The sequence below is a fragment of the Nothobranchius furzeri genome, chromosome 2, assembly GCF_043380555.1.
Source record: "Nothobranchius furzeri strain GRZ-AD chromosome 2, NfurGRZ-RIMD1, whole genome shotgun sequence".
Taxonomy (NCBI): domain Eukaryota; kingdom Metazoa; phylum Chordata; class Actinopteri; order Cyprinodontiformes; family Nothobranchiidae; genus Nothobranchius; species Nothobranchius furzeri.
The window spans coordinates 38,427,180-38,440,093 of NC_091742.1; positions in this window are offsets into that span (position 1 = coordinate 38,427,180).

Genomic DNA, 12,914 nt, shown 5'->3' on the forward strand with positions numbered 1-12,914 from the left:
CTCTCTCCTGGAGGCGCTCAGTCAGACCCAGAGGACACATGTGTCAAGACCCTCCTCGGGGCGCGTCTTGCTTGGGCCTCTCTCCTGGAGGCGCTCAGTCAGACCGAGTGGCGACATGTGGCAAGACACTCCTCGGGGCGCATCTTGCTTGGGCTTCTCTCCTGGAGGCCCTCAGTCAGACCCAGTGTTGACATGTGGCAAGACGCTCCTCGGGGCGCGTCTTATTTGGGCCTCTCTCCTGGAGGCCATCAGTCAGACCCAGTGTTGACATGTGGCAAGACGCTCCTCGGGGCGCGTCTTGCTTGGGCTTCTCTCCTGGAAGCCCTCAGTCAGACCCATTGTTGACATGTGGCAAGACGCTCCTCGGGGAGCGTCTTGCTTGGGCTTCTCTCCTGGAGGCCCTCAATCAGACCCAGTGTTGACACGTGGCAAGACGCTCCTCGGGGCGCGTCTTGCTCGGGCCTCTCTCCTGGAGGCCCTCTGTCAGACCCAGTGTTGACATGTGTCAAGACGCTCCTCGGGGTGTGTCTTGATTGGGCTTCTCTCCTGGAGGCCCTCAGTCATAACCATTGTTGACATGTGGCAAGACGCTCCTCGGGGCGCGTCTTGCTTTGGCCTCTCTCCTGGAGGCGCTCAGTCAGACCGAGTGCTGACATGTGGAAAGACGCTCCTCGGGGCGCGTCTTGCTTGAGCTTTTCTCCTGGAGGCGCTCAGAAAGACCCAGTGTTGACATGTGACAAGACGCTCCTCGGGGCGCGTCTTGCTTGGGCCTCTCTCCTGGAGGCGCTCAGTCAGACCCAGTGGTGACATTTGGCAAGACGCTCCTCGGGGCGCGTATTGCTTGGGCCTCTCTCCTGGATGCCCTCTGTCAGACCGAGTGTTGACATGTGGCAAGACTCTCCTCGGGGCGCGTCTTGCTTCGGCTTTTTTCATGGAGGCCCTCAGTCAGACCCAGTGTTGACATGTGTCAAGACGCTCCTCGGGGCGTGTCTTGCTTGGGCCTCTCTCCTGGAGGCGCTCAGTCAGACCCAGTGTTGACATGTGGCAAGACGCTCCTCGGGGCGCGTCTTGCTTGGGCTTCTCTCCTGGAGGCCCTCAGTCAGACCCATTGTTGACCTGTGGCAAGACGCTCCTCGGGGCACGTCTTGCTTGGGCCTCTCTCCTGGAGGCGCTCAAACAGAACGAGTAGTGACATGTGGCAAGACGCTCCTCGGGGCGCGTCTTGCTTGGACCTCTCTCCCTGAGGCACTCAGTCAGACCGAGTAGTGACATGTGGCAAGACGCTCCTCGGGGCGTGTCTTGCTTGGACCTCTCTCCCTGAGGCGCTCAGTCAGACCCAGTGTTGACATTTGGCAAGACACTCCTCGGGGCACGTCTTGCTTGGGTCTCTCTCATGGAGGCCCTCTGTCAGACCCAGTGTTGACATGTGTCAAGACGCTCCTCGGGGGGCATCTTGCTTTGGCCTCTCTCCTGGAGGCGCTCATTCAGACTGAGTGCTGACATGTGGCAAGAAGCTCCTCGGGGCGCGTCTAGCTTGGGCTTCTCTCCCGGAGGCCCTCAGTAAGAACCATTGTTGACATGTGGCAAGACGCTCCTCGGGGCGCGTCTTGCTTGGGCCTCTCTCCAGAAGAACCTCAATCAGACCCAGTGTTGACACGTGGCAAGATGCTCCTCGGGGCGCGTCTTGCTTGGGCCTCTCTCCTGGAGGCGCTCAGTCAGACTGAGTAGTGACATGTGGCCTGACGATCCTCGGGGCGCGTGTTGCTTGGGCCTCTCTCCTGGAGGCGCTCAGTCAGACCAAGTGGTGACATGTGGCAAGACAATCCTCGGGGCGCGTCTTGCTTGGGCCTCTCTCCTGGAGGCCCTCTGTCAGACCCAGTGTTGACATGTGGCAAGACACTCCTCGGGGCGCGTCTTGCTTGGGCCTCTCTCATGGAGGCCCTCTGTCAGACCCAGTGTTGACATGTGTCAAGACGCTCCTCGGGGCGCGTCTTGCTTTGGCCTCTCTCCTGGAGGCGCTCAGTCAGACCGAGTGCTGACATGTGGCAAGAAGCTCCTCGGGGCGCGTCTTGCTTGGGCATCTCTCCTGGAGGCCCTCAGTAAGACCCATTGTTGACATGTGGCAAGACGCTCCTCGGGGCGCGTCTTGCTTGGGCCTCTCTCCTGGAGGCGCTCAGTCAGACTGAGTAGTGACATGTGGCCTGACGCTCCTCGGGGCGCGTCTTGCTTGGGCCTCAATCCTGGAGGTGCTCAGTCAGACCCAGTGTTGACATGTGGCAAGACGCTCCTCAGGGCGCGTCTTGCTTGGGCCTCTCTCCTGGAGGTTCTCAGTCAGACCCAGTGTTGACATGTGGCAAGATGCTCCTCGGGGCGCGTCTTGCTTGGGCTTCTCTCCTGGAGGCCCTCAGTCAGACCCATTGTTGACATGTGGCAAGACGCTCCTCGGGGCGCGTCTCATTTGGGCCTCTCTCCTGGAGGCGCTCAGTAAGAACGAGTGCTGACATGTGGCAAGACGCTCCTCGGGGCGCGTCTTGCTTGGGCTTCTCTCCTGGAGGCCCTCAGTCAGTCCCATTGTTGATATGTGGCAAGATGCTCCTCGGGGCGCATCTTGCTTGGGCCTCTCCCCTTGAGGCCCTCTGTCAGACCCAGTGTTGACATGTGGCAAAACGCTCCTCCAGGCGCGTCTTGCTTGGGCCTCTCTCCTGGAGGCGCTCAGTCAGACCCAGTGTTGACATGTGGCAAGACGCTCTTTGGGGCGCGTCTTGCTGGGGCTTCTCTCATGGAGGCACTCAGTCAGACCCAGTGTTGACATGTGGCAAGACGCTCCTCAGGGCACGTCTAGCTTGGGCCTCTCTCCTGGGGAGGCGATCAGTCAGACCCAGTGTTGACATGTGTCAAGACGCTCCTCGGGCGTTTCTTGCTTGGGCCTCTCTCCTGGAGGCGCTCAGTCAGACCCAGTGCTGACATGTGACAAGACGCTCCTCGGGGCGCGTCTTGCTTGGGCCTCTCTCCTGGAGGTGCTCAGTCAGACCCAGAGGTGACATGTGGCAAGACGCTCCTCGGGGCGCGTCTTGCTTGGGCCTCTCTCCTGGAGAAGCTCAGTCAGACCCAGTGTTGACATGTGGCAAGACGCTCCTCGGGGCACGTCTTGCTTGGGCCTCTCTCCTGGAGGCGCTCAGTCAGACCGAGTGCTGACATGTGGCAAGATGCTCCTTGGGGCGCGTCTTGCTTGGGCTTCTCTCCTGGAGGCCCTCAGTCAGACCCATTGTTGACATGTGGCAAGACGCTCCTCGGGGCACGTCTTGCTTGGGCCTCTCTCCTGGAGAAGCTCAGTCAGACCCAGTGTTGACATGTGGCAAGACACTCCTCGGGGCGCGTCTTGCTTGGGCCTCTCTCCTGGAGGTGCTCAGTCAGACCCAGTGTTGACATGTGGCAAGACGCTCCTCGGTGCGCGTCTTGCTGGGGCTTCTCTCATGGAGGCACTCAGTCAGACCCAGTGTTGACATGTGGCAAGATGCTCGTCGGGGCACGTCTTGCTTGGGCCTCTCTCCTGGAGGCGCTCAGTCAGACCCAGAGGAGACATGTGTCAAGACCCTCCTCGGGGCGCGTCTTGCTTGGGCCTCTCTCCTGGAGGCACTCAGTCAGACCGAGTGGCGACATGTTGCAAGACGCTCCTCCGGGCGCGTCTTGCTTGGGCCTCTCTCCTGGAGGCGCTCAGTCAGACCCAGTGTTGACATGTGGCAAGACGCTCCTCGGGGCGCGTCTTGCTTGGGCCTCTCTCCTGGAGGAGCTCATTCAGACCCATTGTTGACATGTGGCAAGACGCTCCTCGGTGCGCGTCTTGCTGGGGCTTCTCTCATGGAGGCACTCAGTCAGACCCAGTGTTGACATGTGGCAAGATGCTCGTCGGGGCACGTCTTGCTTGGGCCTCTCTCCTGGAGGCGCTCAGTCAGACCCAGAGGACACATGTGTCAAGACCCTCCTCGGGGCGCGTCTTGCTTGGGCCTCTCTCCTGGAGGCGCTCAGTCAGACCGAGTGGCGACATGTGGCAAGACACTCCTCGGGGCGCATCTTGCTTGGGCTTCTCTCCTGGAGGCCCTCAGTCAGACCCAGTGTTGACATGTGGCAAGACGCTCCTCGGGGCGCGTCTTATTTGGGCCTCTCTCCTGGAGGCCATCAGTCAGACCCAGTGTTGACATGTGGCAAGACGCTCCTCGGGGCGCGTCTTGCTTGGGCTTCTCTCCTGGAAGCCCTCAGTCAGACCCATTGTTGACATGTGGCAAGACGCTCCTCGGGGAGCGTCTTGCTTGGGCTTCTCTCCTGGAGGCCCTCAATCAGACCCAGTGTTGACACGTGGCAAGACGCTCCTCGGGGCGCGTCTTGCTCGGGCCTCTCTCCTGGAGGCCCTCAGTCATAACCATTGTTGACATGTGGCAAGACGCTCCTCGGGGCGCGTCTTGCTTTGGCCTCTCTCCTGGAGGCGCTCAGTCAGACCGAGTGCTGACATGTGGAAAGACGCTCCTCGGGGCGCGTCTTGCTTGAGCTTTTCTCCTGGAGGCGCTCAGAAAGACCCAGTGTTGACATGTGACAAGACGCTCCTCGGGGCGCGTCTTGCTTGGGCCTCTCTCCTGGAGGCGCTCAGTCAGACCCAGTGGTGACATGTGGCAAGACGCTCCTCGGGGCGCGTATTGCTTGGGCCTCTCTCCTGGATGCCCTCTGTCAGACCGAGTGTTGACATGTGGCAAGACTCTCCTCGGGGCGCGTCTTGCTTCGGCTTTTCTCATGGAGGCCCTGAGTCAGACCCAGTGTTGACATGTGTCAAGACGCTCATCGGGGCGTGTCTTGCTTGGGCTTCTCTCCTGGAGGCCCTCAGTCATACCCATTGTTGACATGTGGCAAGACGCTCCTCGGGGCACGTCTTGCTTGGGCCTCTCTCCTGGAGGCGCTCAAACAGAACGAGTAGTGACATGTGGCAAGACGCTCCTCGGGGCGCGTCTTGCTTGGACCTCTCTCCCTGAGGCGCTCAGTCAGACCGAGTAGTGACATGTGGCAAGACGCTCCTCGGGGCGCGTCTTGCTTGGACCTCTCTCCCTGAGGCGCTCAGTCAGACCCAGTGTTGACATTTGGCAAGACACTCCTCGGGGCGCGTCTTGCTTGGGCCTCTCTCATGGAGGCCCTCTGTCAGACCCAGTGTTGACATGTGTCAAGACGCTCCTCGGGGGGCATCTTGCTTTGGCCTCTCTCCTGGAGGCGCTCATTCAGACTGAGTGCTGACATGTGGCAAGAAGCTCCTCGGGGCGCGTCTTGCTTGGGCTTCTCTCCCGGAGGCCCTCAGTAAGAACCATTGTTGACATGTGGCAAGACGCTCCTCGGGGCGCGTCTTGCTTGGGCCTCTCTCCAGAAGAACCTCAATCAGACCCAGTGTTGACACGTGTCAAGACGCTCCTCGGGGCGCGTCTTGCTTGGGCCTCTCTCCTGGAGGCGCTCAGTCAGACTGAGTAGTGACATGTGGCCTGACGCTCCTCGGAGCACGTGTTGCTTGGGCCTCTCTCCTGGAGGCGCTCAGTCAGACCAAGTGGTGACATGTGGCAAGACAATCCTCGGGGCGCGTCTTGCTTGGGCCTCTCTCCTGGAGGCCCTCTGTCAGACCCAGTGTTGACATGTGGCAAGACACTCCTCGGGGCGCGTCTTGCTTGGGCCTCTCTCATGGAGGCCCTCTGTCAGACCCAGTGTTGACATGTGTCAAGACGCTCCTCGGGGCGCGTCTTGCTTTGGCCTCTCTCCTGGAGGCGATCAGTCAGACCGAGTGCTGACATAAGGCAAGAAGCTCCTCGGGGCGCATCTTGCTTGGGCTTCTCTCCTGGAGGCCCTCAGTCAGACCCAGTGTTGACATGTGGCAAGATGCTCTTCGGGGCGCGTCTTATTTGGGCCTCTCTCCTGGAGGCCATCAGTCAGACCCAGTGTTGACATGTGGCAAGACGCTCCTCGGGGCGCGTCTTGCTTGGGCTTCTCTCCTGGAGGCCCTCAGTCAGACCCATTGTTGACATGTGGCAAGACGCTCCTCGGGGCGCGTCTTGCTTGGGCTTCTCTCCTGGAGGCCCTCAGTCAGACCCATTGTTGACATGTGGCAAGACGCTCCTCGGGGCACGTCTTGCTTGGGCCTCTCTCCTGGAGGCGCTCAGTCAGACCGAGTAGTGACATGTGGCAAGACGCTCCTCAGGGCGCGTCTTGCTTGGGCCTCTCTCCAGAAGGCCCTCAATCAGACCCAGTGTTGACACGTGGCAAGACGCTCCTCGGGGCGCGTCTTGCTTGGGCCTCTCTCCTGGAGGCCCTCTGTCAGACCCTGTGTTGACATGTGTCAAGACGCTCCTCGGGGCGTGTCTTGATTGGGCTTCTCTCCTGGAGGCCCTCAGTCATAACCATTGTTGACATGTGGCAAGACGCTCCTCGGGGCGCGTCTTGCTTTGGCCTCTCTCCTGGAGGCGCTCAGTCAGACCGAGTGCTGACATGTGGAAAGACGCTCCTCGGGGCGCGTCTTGCTTGGGCTTCTCTCCTGGAGGCGCTCAGAAAGACCCAGTGTTGACATGTGACAAGACGCTCCTCGGGGCGCGTCTTGCTTGGGCCTCTCTCCTGGAGACGCTCAGTCAGACCCAGTGGTGACATGTGGCAAGACACTCCTCGGGCGCGTCTTGCTTGGGCCTCTCTCCTGGATGCCCTCTGTCAGACCCAGTGTTGGCATGTGGCAAGAGGCTCCTCAGGGCGTGTCTTGGTTGGGCCTCTCTCCTGGAGGCGCTCAGTCAGACCCAGTGGTGACATGTGGCAAGACGCTCCTCGGGGCGCGTATTGCTTGGGCCTCTCTCCTGGATGCCCTCTGTCAGACCGAGTGTTGACATGTGGCAATACTCTCCTCGGGGCGCGTCTTGCTTCGGCTTTTCTCATGGAGGCCCTCAGTCAGACCCAGTGTTGACATGTGTCAAGACGCTCCTCGGGGCGTGTCTTGCTTGGGCCTCTCTCCTGGAGGCGCTCAGTCAGACCCAGTGTTGACATGTGGCAAGACGCTCCTCGGGGCGCGTCTTGCTTGGGCTACTCTCCTGGAGGCCCTCAGTCAGACCCATTGTTGACATGTGGCAAGACGCTCCTCGGGGCACGTCTTGCTTGGGCCTCTCTCCTGGAGGCGCTCAAACAGAACGAGTAGTGACATGTGGCAAGACGCTCCTCGGGGCGCTTCTTGCTTGGACCTCTCTCCCTGAGGCGCTCAGTCAGACTGAGTGCTGACATGTGGCAAGAAGCTCCTCGGGGAGCGTCTTGCTTGGGCTTCTCTCCCGGAGGCCCTCAGTAAGAACCATTGTTGACATGTGGCAAGACGCTCCTCGGGGCGCGTCTTGCTTGGGCTCTCTCCAGAAGAACCTCAATCAGACCCAGTGTTGACACGTGGCAAGACGCTCCTCGGGGCGCGTCTTGCTTGGGCCTCTCTCCTGGAGGAGCTCAGTCAGACTGAGTAGTGACATGTGGCCTGACGCTCCTCGGGGCGCGTGTTGCTTGGGCCTCTCTCCTGGAGGCGCTCAGTCAGACCAAGTGGTGACATGTGGCAAGACAATCCTCGGGGCGCGTCTTGCTTGGGCCTCTCTCCTGGAGGCCCTCTGTCAGACCCAGTGTTGACATGTGTCAAGACGCTCCTCGGGGCGCGTCTTGCTTTGGCCTCTCTCCTGGAGGCACTCAGTCAGACCGAGTGCTGACATAAGGCAAGAAGCTCCTCGGGGCGCGTCTTGCTTGGGCCTCTCTCCTGGAGGCGCTCAGTCAGACTGAGTAGTGACATGTGGCCTGACGCTCCTCGGGGCGCGTCTTGCTTTGGCCTCAATCCTGGAGGCGCTCAGTCAGACCCAGTGTTGACATGTGGCAAGACGCTCCTCAGGGCGCGTCTTGCTTGGGCCTCTCTCCTGGAGGTTCTCAGTCAGACCCAGTGTTGACATGTGGCAAGATGCTCCTCGGGGCGCGTCTTGCTGGGGCTTCTCTAATGGAGGCACTCAGTCAGACTCAGTGTTGACATGTGGCAAGACGCTCCTCGGGGCACGTCTTGCTTGGGCCTCTCTCCTGGAGGCGCTCAGTCAGACCCAGTGTTGACATGTGGCAAGACGCTCCTCGGGGCACGTCTTGCTTGGGGCTCTCTCCTGGAGGCGCTCAGTCAGACCGAGTGCTGACATGTGGCAAGACGCTCCTCGGGGCGCGTGTTGCTTGGGCTTCTCTCCTGGAGGCCCTCAGTCAGTCCCATTGTTGATATGTGGCAAGATGCTCCTCGGGGCGCATCTTGCTTGGGCCTCTCCCCTTGAGGCCCTTTGTCAGACCCAGTGTTGACATGTGGCAAAACGCTCCTCCAGGCGCGTCTTGCTTGGGCCTCTCTCCTGGAGGCGCTCAGTCAGACCCAGTGTTGACATGTGGCAAGACGCTCCTTGGGGCGCGTCTTGCTGGGGCTTCTCTCATGGAGGCACTCAGTCAGACCCAGTGTTGACATGTGGCAAGACGCTCCTCAGGGCGCGTCTTGCTTGGGCCTCTCTCCTGGGGAGGCGATCAGTCAGACCCAGTGTTGACATGTGACAAGACGCTCCTCGGGGCGCGTCTTGCTTGGGCCTCTCTCCTGGAGATGCTCAGTCAGACCCAGAGGTGACATGTGGCAAGACGCTCCTCGGGGCGCGTCTTGCTTGGGCCTCTCTCCTGGAGAAGCTCAGTCAGACCCAGTGTTGACATGTGGCAAGACGCTCCTCGGGCCACGTCTTGCTTGGGCCTCTCTCCTGGAGGCCCTCAGTCAGACCGAGTGCTGACATGTGGCAAGATGCTCCTTGGGGCGCGTCTTGCTTGGCCTTCTCTCCTGGAGGCCCTCAGTCAGACCCATTGTTGACATGTGGCAAGACGCTCCTCGGGGCGCGTCATGCTTGGCCCTCTCTCCTGGAGGCGCTCAGTCAGACCGAGTGCTGACATGTGGCAAGACGCTCCTCGGGGCGCCTCTTGCTTGGACCTCTCTCCTGGGGAGGCGATCAGTCAGACCCAGTGTTGACATGTGTCAAGAGGCTCCTCGGGCGTTTCTTGCTTGGGCCTCTCTCCTGGAGGCGCTCAGTCAGACCCAGTGTTGACATGTGGCAAGACGCTCCTCGGGGCGCGTCTTGCTTGGGCCTTTCTCCTGGAGGCGCTCAGTCCGACCTAGTGCTGACATGTGGCAAGACGCTCCTCGGGGCGCGTCTTGCTTGGGCTTCTCTCCTGGAGGCCCTCAGTCAGAACCTTCGTTGACATGTGGCAAGACGCTCCTCTGGGCGCGTCATGCTTGGCCCTCTCTCCTGGAGGCGCTCAGTCAGACCGAGTGCTGACATGTGGCAAGACGCTCCTCGGGGCGCCTCTTGCTTGGGATTCTCTCCTGGAGGCCCTCAGTCAGACCCATTGTTGACATGTGGCAAGACGCTCCTCGGGGCACATCTTGCTTGGGCCTCTCTCCTGGAGGCGCTCAGTCAGACCGAGTGCTGACATGTGGCAAGACGCTCCTCGGGGCATGTCTTGCTGGGGCTTCTCTCCTGGAGGCGCTCAGTCAGACCCAGTGTTGACATGTGACAAGACGCTCCTCGGGGCGCGTCTTGCTTGGGCCTCTCTCCTGGAGGCGCTCAGTCAGACCCAGAGGTGACATGTGGCAAGACGCTCCTCGGGGCGCGTCTTGCTTGGGCCTCTCTCCTGGAGGCCCTCTGTCAGACCCAGTGTTGACATGTGGCAAGACGCTCCTCGGGGCGCGTCTTGCTTGGGCCTCTCTCCTGGAGGCGCTCAGTCAGACCCAGTGTTGACATGTGGCAAGACGCTCCTCGGGGCGCGTCTTGCTTGGGCCTCTCTCCTGGAGGCGCTCAGTCAGTCCTAGTGCTGACATGTGGCAAGACGCTCCTCGGAGCGCGTCTTGCTTGGGCTTCTCTCCTGGAGGCCCTCAGTCAGACCCTTCGTTGACATGTGGCAAGACGCTCCTCGGGACGCGTCTTGCTGGGGCTTCTCTCCTGGAGGCGCTCAGTCAGACCCAGTGTTGACATGTGACAAGACGCTCCTCGGGGCGCGTCTTGCTTGGGCCTCTCTCCTGGAGGCGCTCAGTCAGACCGAGTGCTGACATGAGGCAAGATGCTCCTCGGGGCGCATCTTGCATGGGCTTCTCTCCTGGAGGCCCTCAGTCAGACCCATTGTTGACATGTGGCAAGACGCTCCTCGGGGCGCATCTTGCTAGGGCCTCTCTCCTGGAGGTGCTCAGTCAGACCGAGTGCTGACAAGTGGCAAGACGCTCCTCGGGGCACGTCTTGCTGGGGCTTCTCTCCTGGAGGCCCTCAGTCAGACCCATTGTTGACATGTGGCAAGACGCTCCTCGGGGCACATCTTGCCTGGGCCTCTCTCCTGGAGGCGCTCAGTCAGACCGAGTGCTGACATGTGGCAAGACGCTCCTCGGGGCGCCTCTTGCTTGGGATTCTCTCCTGGAGGCCCTCAGTCAGACCCATTGTTGACATGTGGCAAGACGCTCCTCGGGGCACGTCTTGCTTGGGCCTCTCTCCTGGAGGCGCTCAGTCAGACCGAGTGCTGACATGTAGCAAGACGCTCCTCGGGGCGCGTGTTGCTTGGGCTTCTCTCCTGGAGGCCCTCAGTCAGTCCCATTGTTGGCATGTGGCAAGAGGCTCCTCAGGGCGTGTCTTGGTTGGGCCTCTCTCCTGGAGGCGCTCAGTCAGACCCAGTGGTGACATGTGGCAAGACGCTCCTCGGGGCGCGTATTGCTTGGGCCTCTCTCCTGGATGCCCTCTGTCAGACCGAGTGTTGACATGTGGCAAGACTCTCCTCGGGGCGCGTCTTGCTTCGGCTTTTCTCATGGAGGCCCTCAGTCAGACCCAGTGTTGACATGTGTCAAGACGCTCCTCGGGGCGTGTCTTGCTTGGGCCTCTCTCCTGGAGGCGCTCAGTCAGACCCAGTGTTGACATGTGGCAAGACGCTCCTCGGGGCGCGTCTTGCTTGGGCTACTCTCCTGGAGGCCCTCAGTCAGACCCATTGTTGACATGTGGCAAGACGCTCCTCGGGGCACGTCTTGCTTGGGCCTCTCTCCTGGAGGCGCTCAAACAGAACGAGTAGTGACATGTGGCAAGACGCTCCTCGGGGCGCTTCTTGCTTGGACCTCTCTCCCTGAGGCGCTCAGTCAGACTGAGTGCTGACATGTGGCAAGAAGCTCCTCGGGGAGCGTCTTGCTTGGGCTTCTCTCCCGGAGGCCCTCAGTAAGAACCATTGTTGACATGTGGCAAGACGCTCCTCGGGGCGCGTCTTGCTTGGGCTCTCTCCAGAAGAACCTCAATCAGACCCAGTGTTGACACGTGGCAAGACGCTCCTCGGGGCGCGTCTTGCTTGGGCCTCTCTCCTGGAGGAGCTCAGTCAGACTGAGTAGTGACATGTGGCCTGACGCTCCTCGGGGCGCGTGTTGCTTGGGCCTCTCTCCTGGAGGCGCTCAGTCAGACCAAGTGGTGACATGTGGCAAGACAATCCTCGGGGCGCGTCTTGCTTGGGCCTCTCTCCTGGAGGCCCTCTGTCAGACCCAGTGTTGACATGTGTCAAGACGCTCCTCGGGGCGCGTCTTGCTTTGGCCTCTCTCCTGGAGGCACTCAGTCAGACCGAGTGCTGACATAAGGCAAGAAGCTCCTCGGGGCGCGTCTTGCTTGGGCCTCTCTCCTGGAGGCGCTCAGTCAGACTGAGTAGTGACATGTGGCCTGACGCTCCTCGGGGCGCGTCTTGCTTTGGCCTCAATCCTGGAGGCGCTCAGTCAGACCCAGTGTTGACATGTGGCAAGACGCTCCTCAGGGCGCGTCTTGCTTGGGCCTCTCTCCTGGAGGTTCTCAGTCAGACCCAGTGTTGACATGTGGCAAGATGCTCCTCGGGGCGCGTCTTGCTGGGGCTTCTCTAATGGAGGCACTCAGTCAGACTCAGTGTTGACATGTGGCAAGACGCTCCTCGGTGCACGTCTTGCTTGGGCCTCTCTCCTGGAGACGCTCAGTCAGACCCAGTGTTGACATGTGGCAAGACGCTCCTCGGGGCACGTCTTGCTTGGGCCTCTCTCCTGGAGGCGCTCAGTCAGACCGAGTGCTGACATGTGGCAAGACGCTCCTCGGGGCGCGTGTTGCTTGGGCTTCTCTCCTGGAGGCCCTCAGTCAGTCCCATTGTTGATATGTGGCAAGATGCTCCTCGGGGCGCATCTTGCTTGGGCCTCTCCCCTTGAGGCCCTTTGTCAGACCCAGTGTTGACATGTGGCAAAACGCTCCTCCAGGCGCGTCTTGCTTGGGCCTCTCTCCTGGAGGCGCTCAGTCAGACCCAGTGTTGACATGTGGCAAGACGCTCCTTGGGGCGCGTCTTGCTGGGGCTTCTCTCATGGAGGCACTCAGTCAGACCCAGTGTTGACATGTGGCAAGACGCTCCTCAGGGCGCGTCTTGCTTGGGCCTCTCTCCTGGGGAGGCGATCAGTCAGACCCAGTGTTGACATGTGTCAAGACGCTCCTCGGGTTTCTTGCTTGGGCCTCTCTCCTGGAGGCGCTCAGTCAGACCCAGTGTTGACATGTGACAAGACGCTCCTCGGGGCGCGTCTTGCTTGGGCCTCTCTCCTGGAGGTGCTCAGTCAGACCCAGAGGTGACATGTGGCAAGACGCTCCTCGGGGCGCGTCTTGCTTGGGCCTCTCTCCTGGAGAAGCTCAGTCAGACCCAGTGTTGACATGTGGCAAGACGCTCCTCGGGCCACGTCTTGCTTGGGCCTCTCTCCTGGAGGCGCTCAGTCAGACCGAGTGCTGACATGTGGCAAGATGCTCCTTGGGGCGCGTCTTGCTTGGCCTTCTCTCCTGGAGGCCCTCAGTCAGACCCATTGTTGACATGTGGCAAGACGCTCC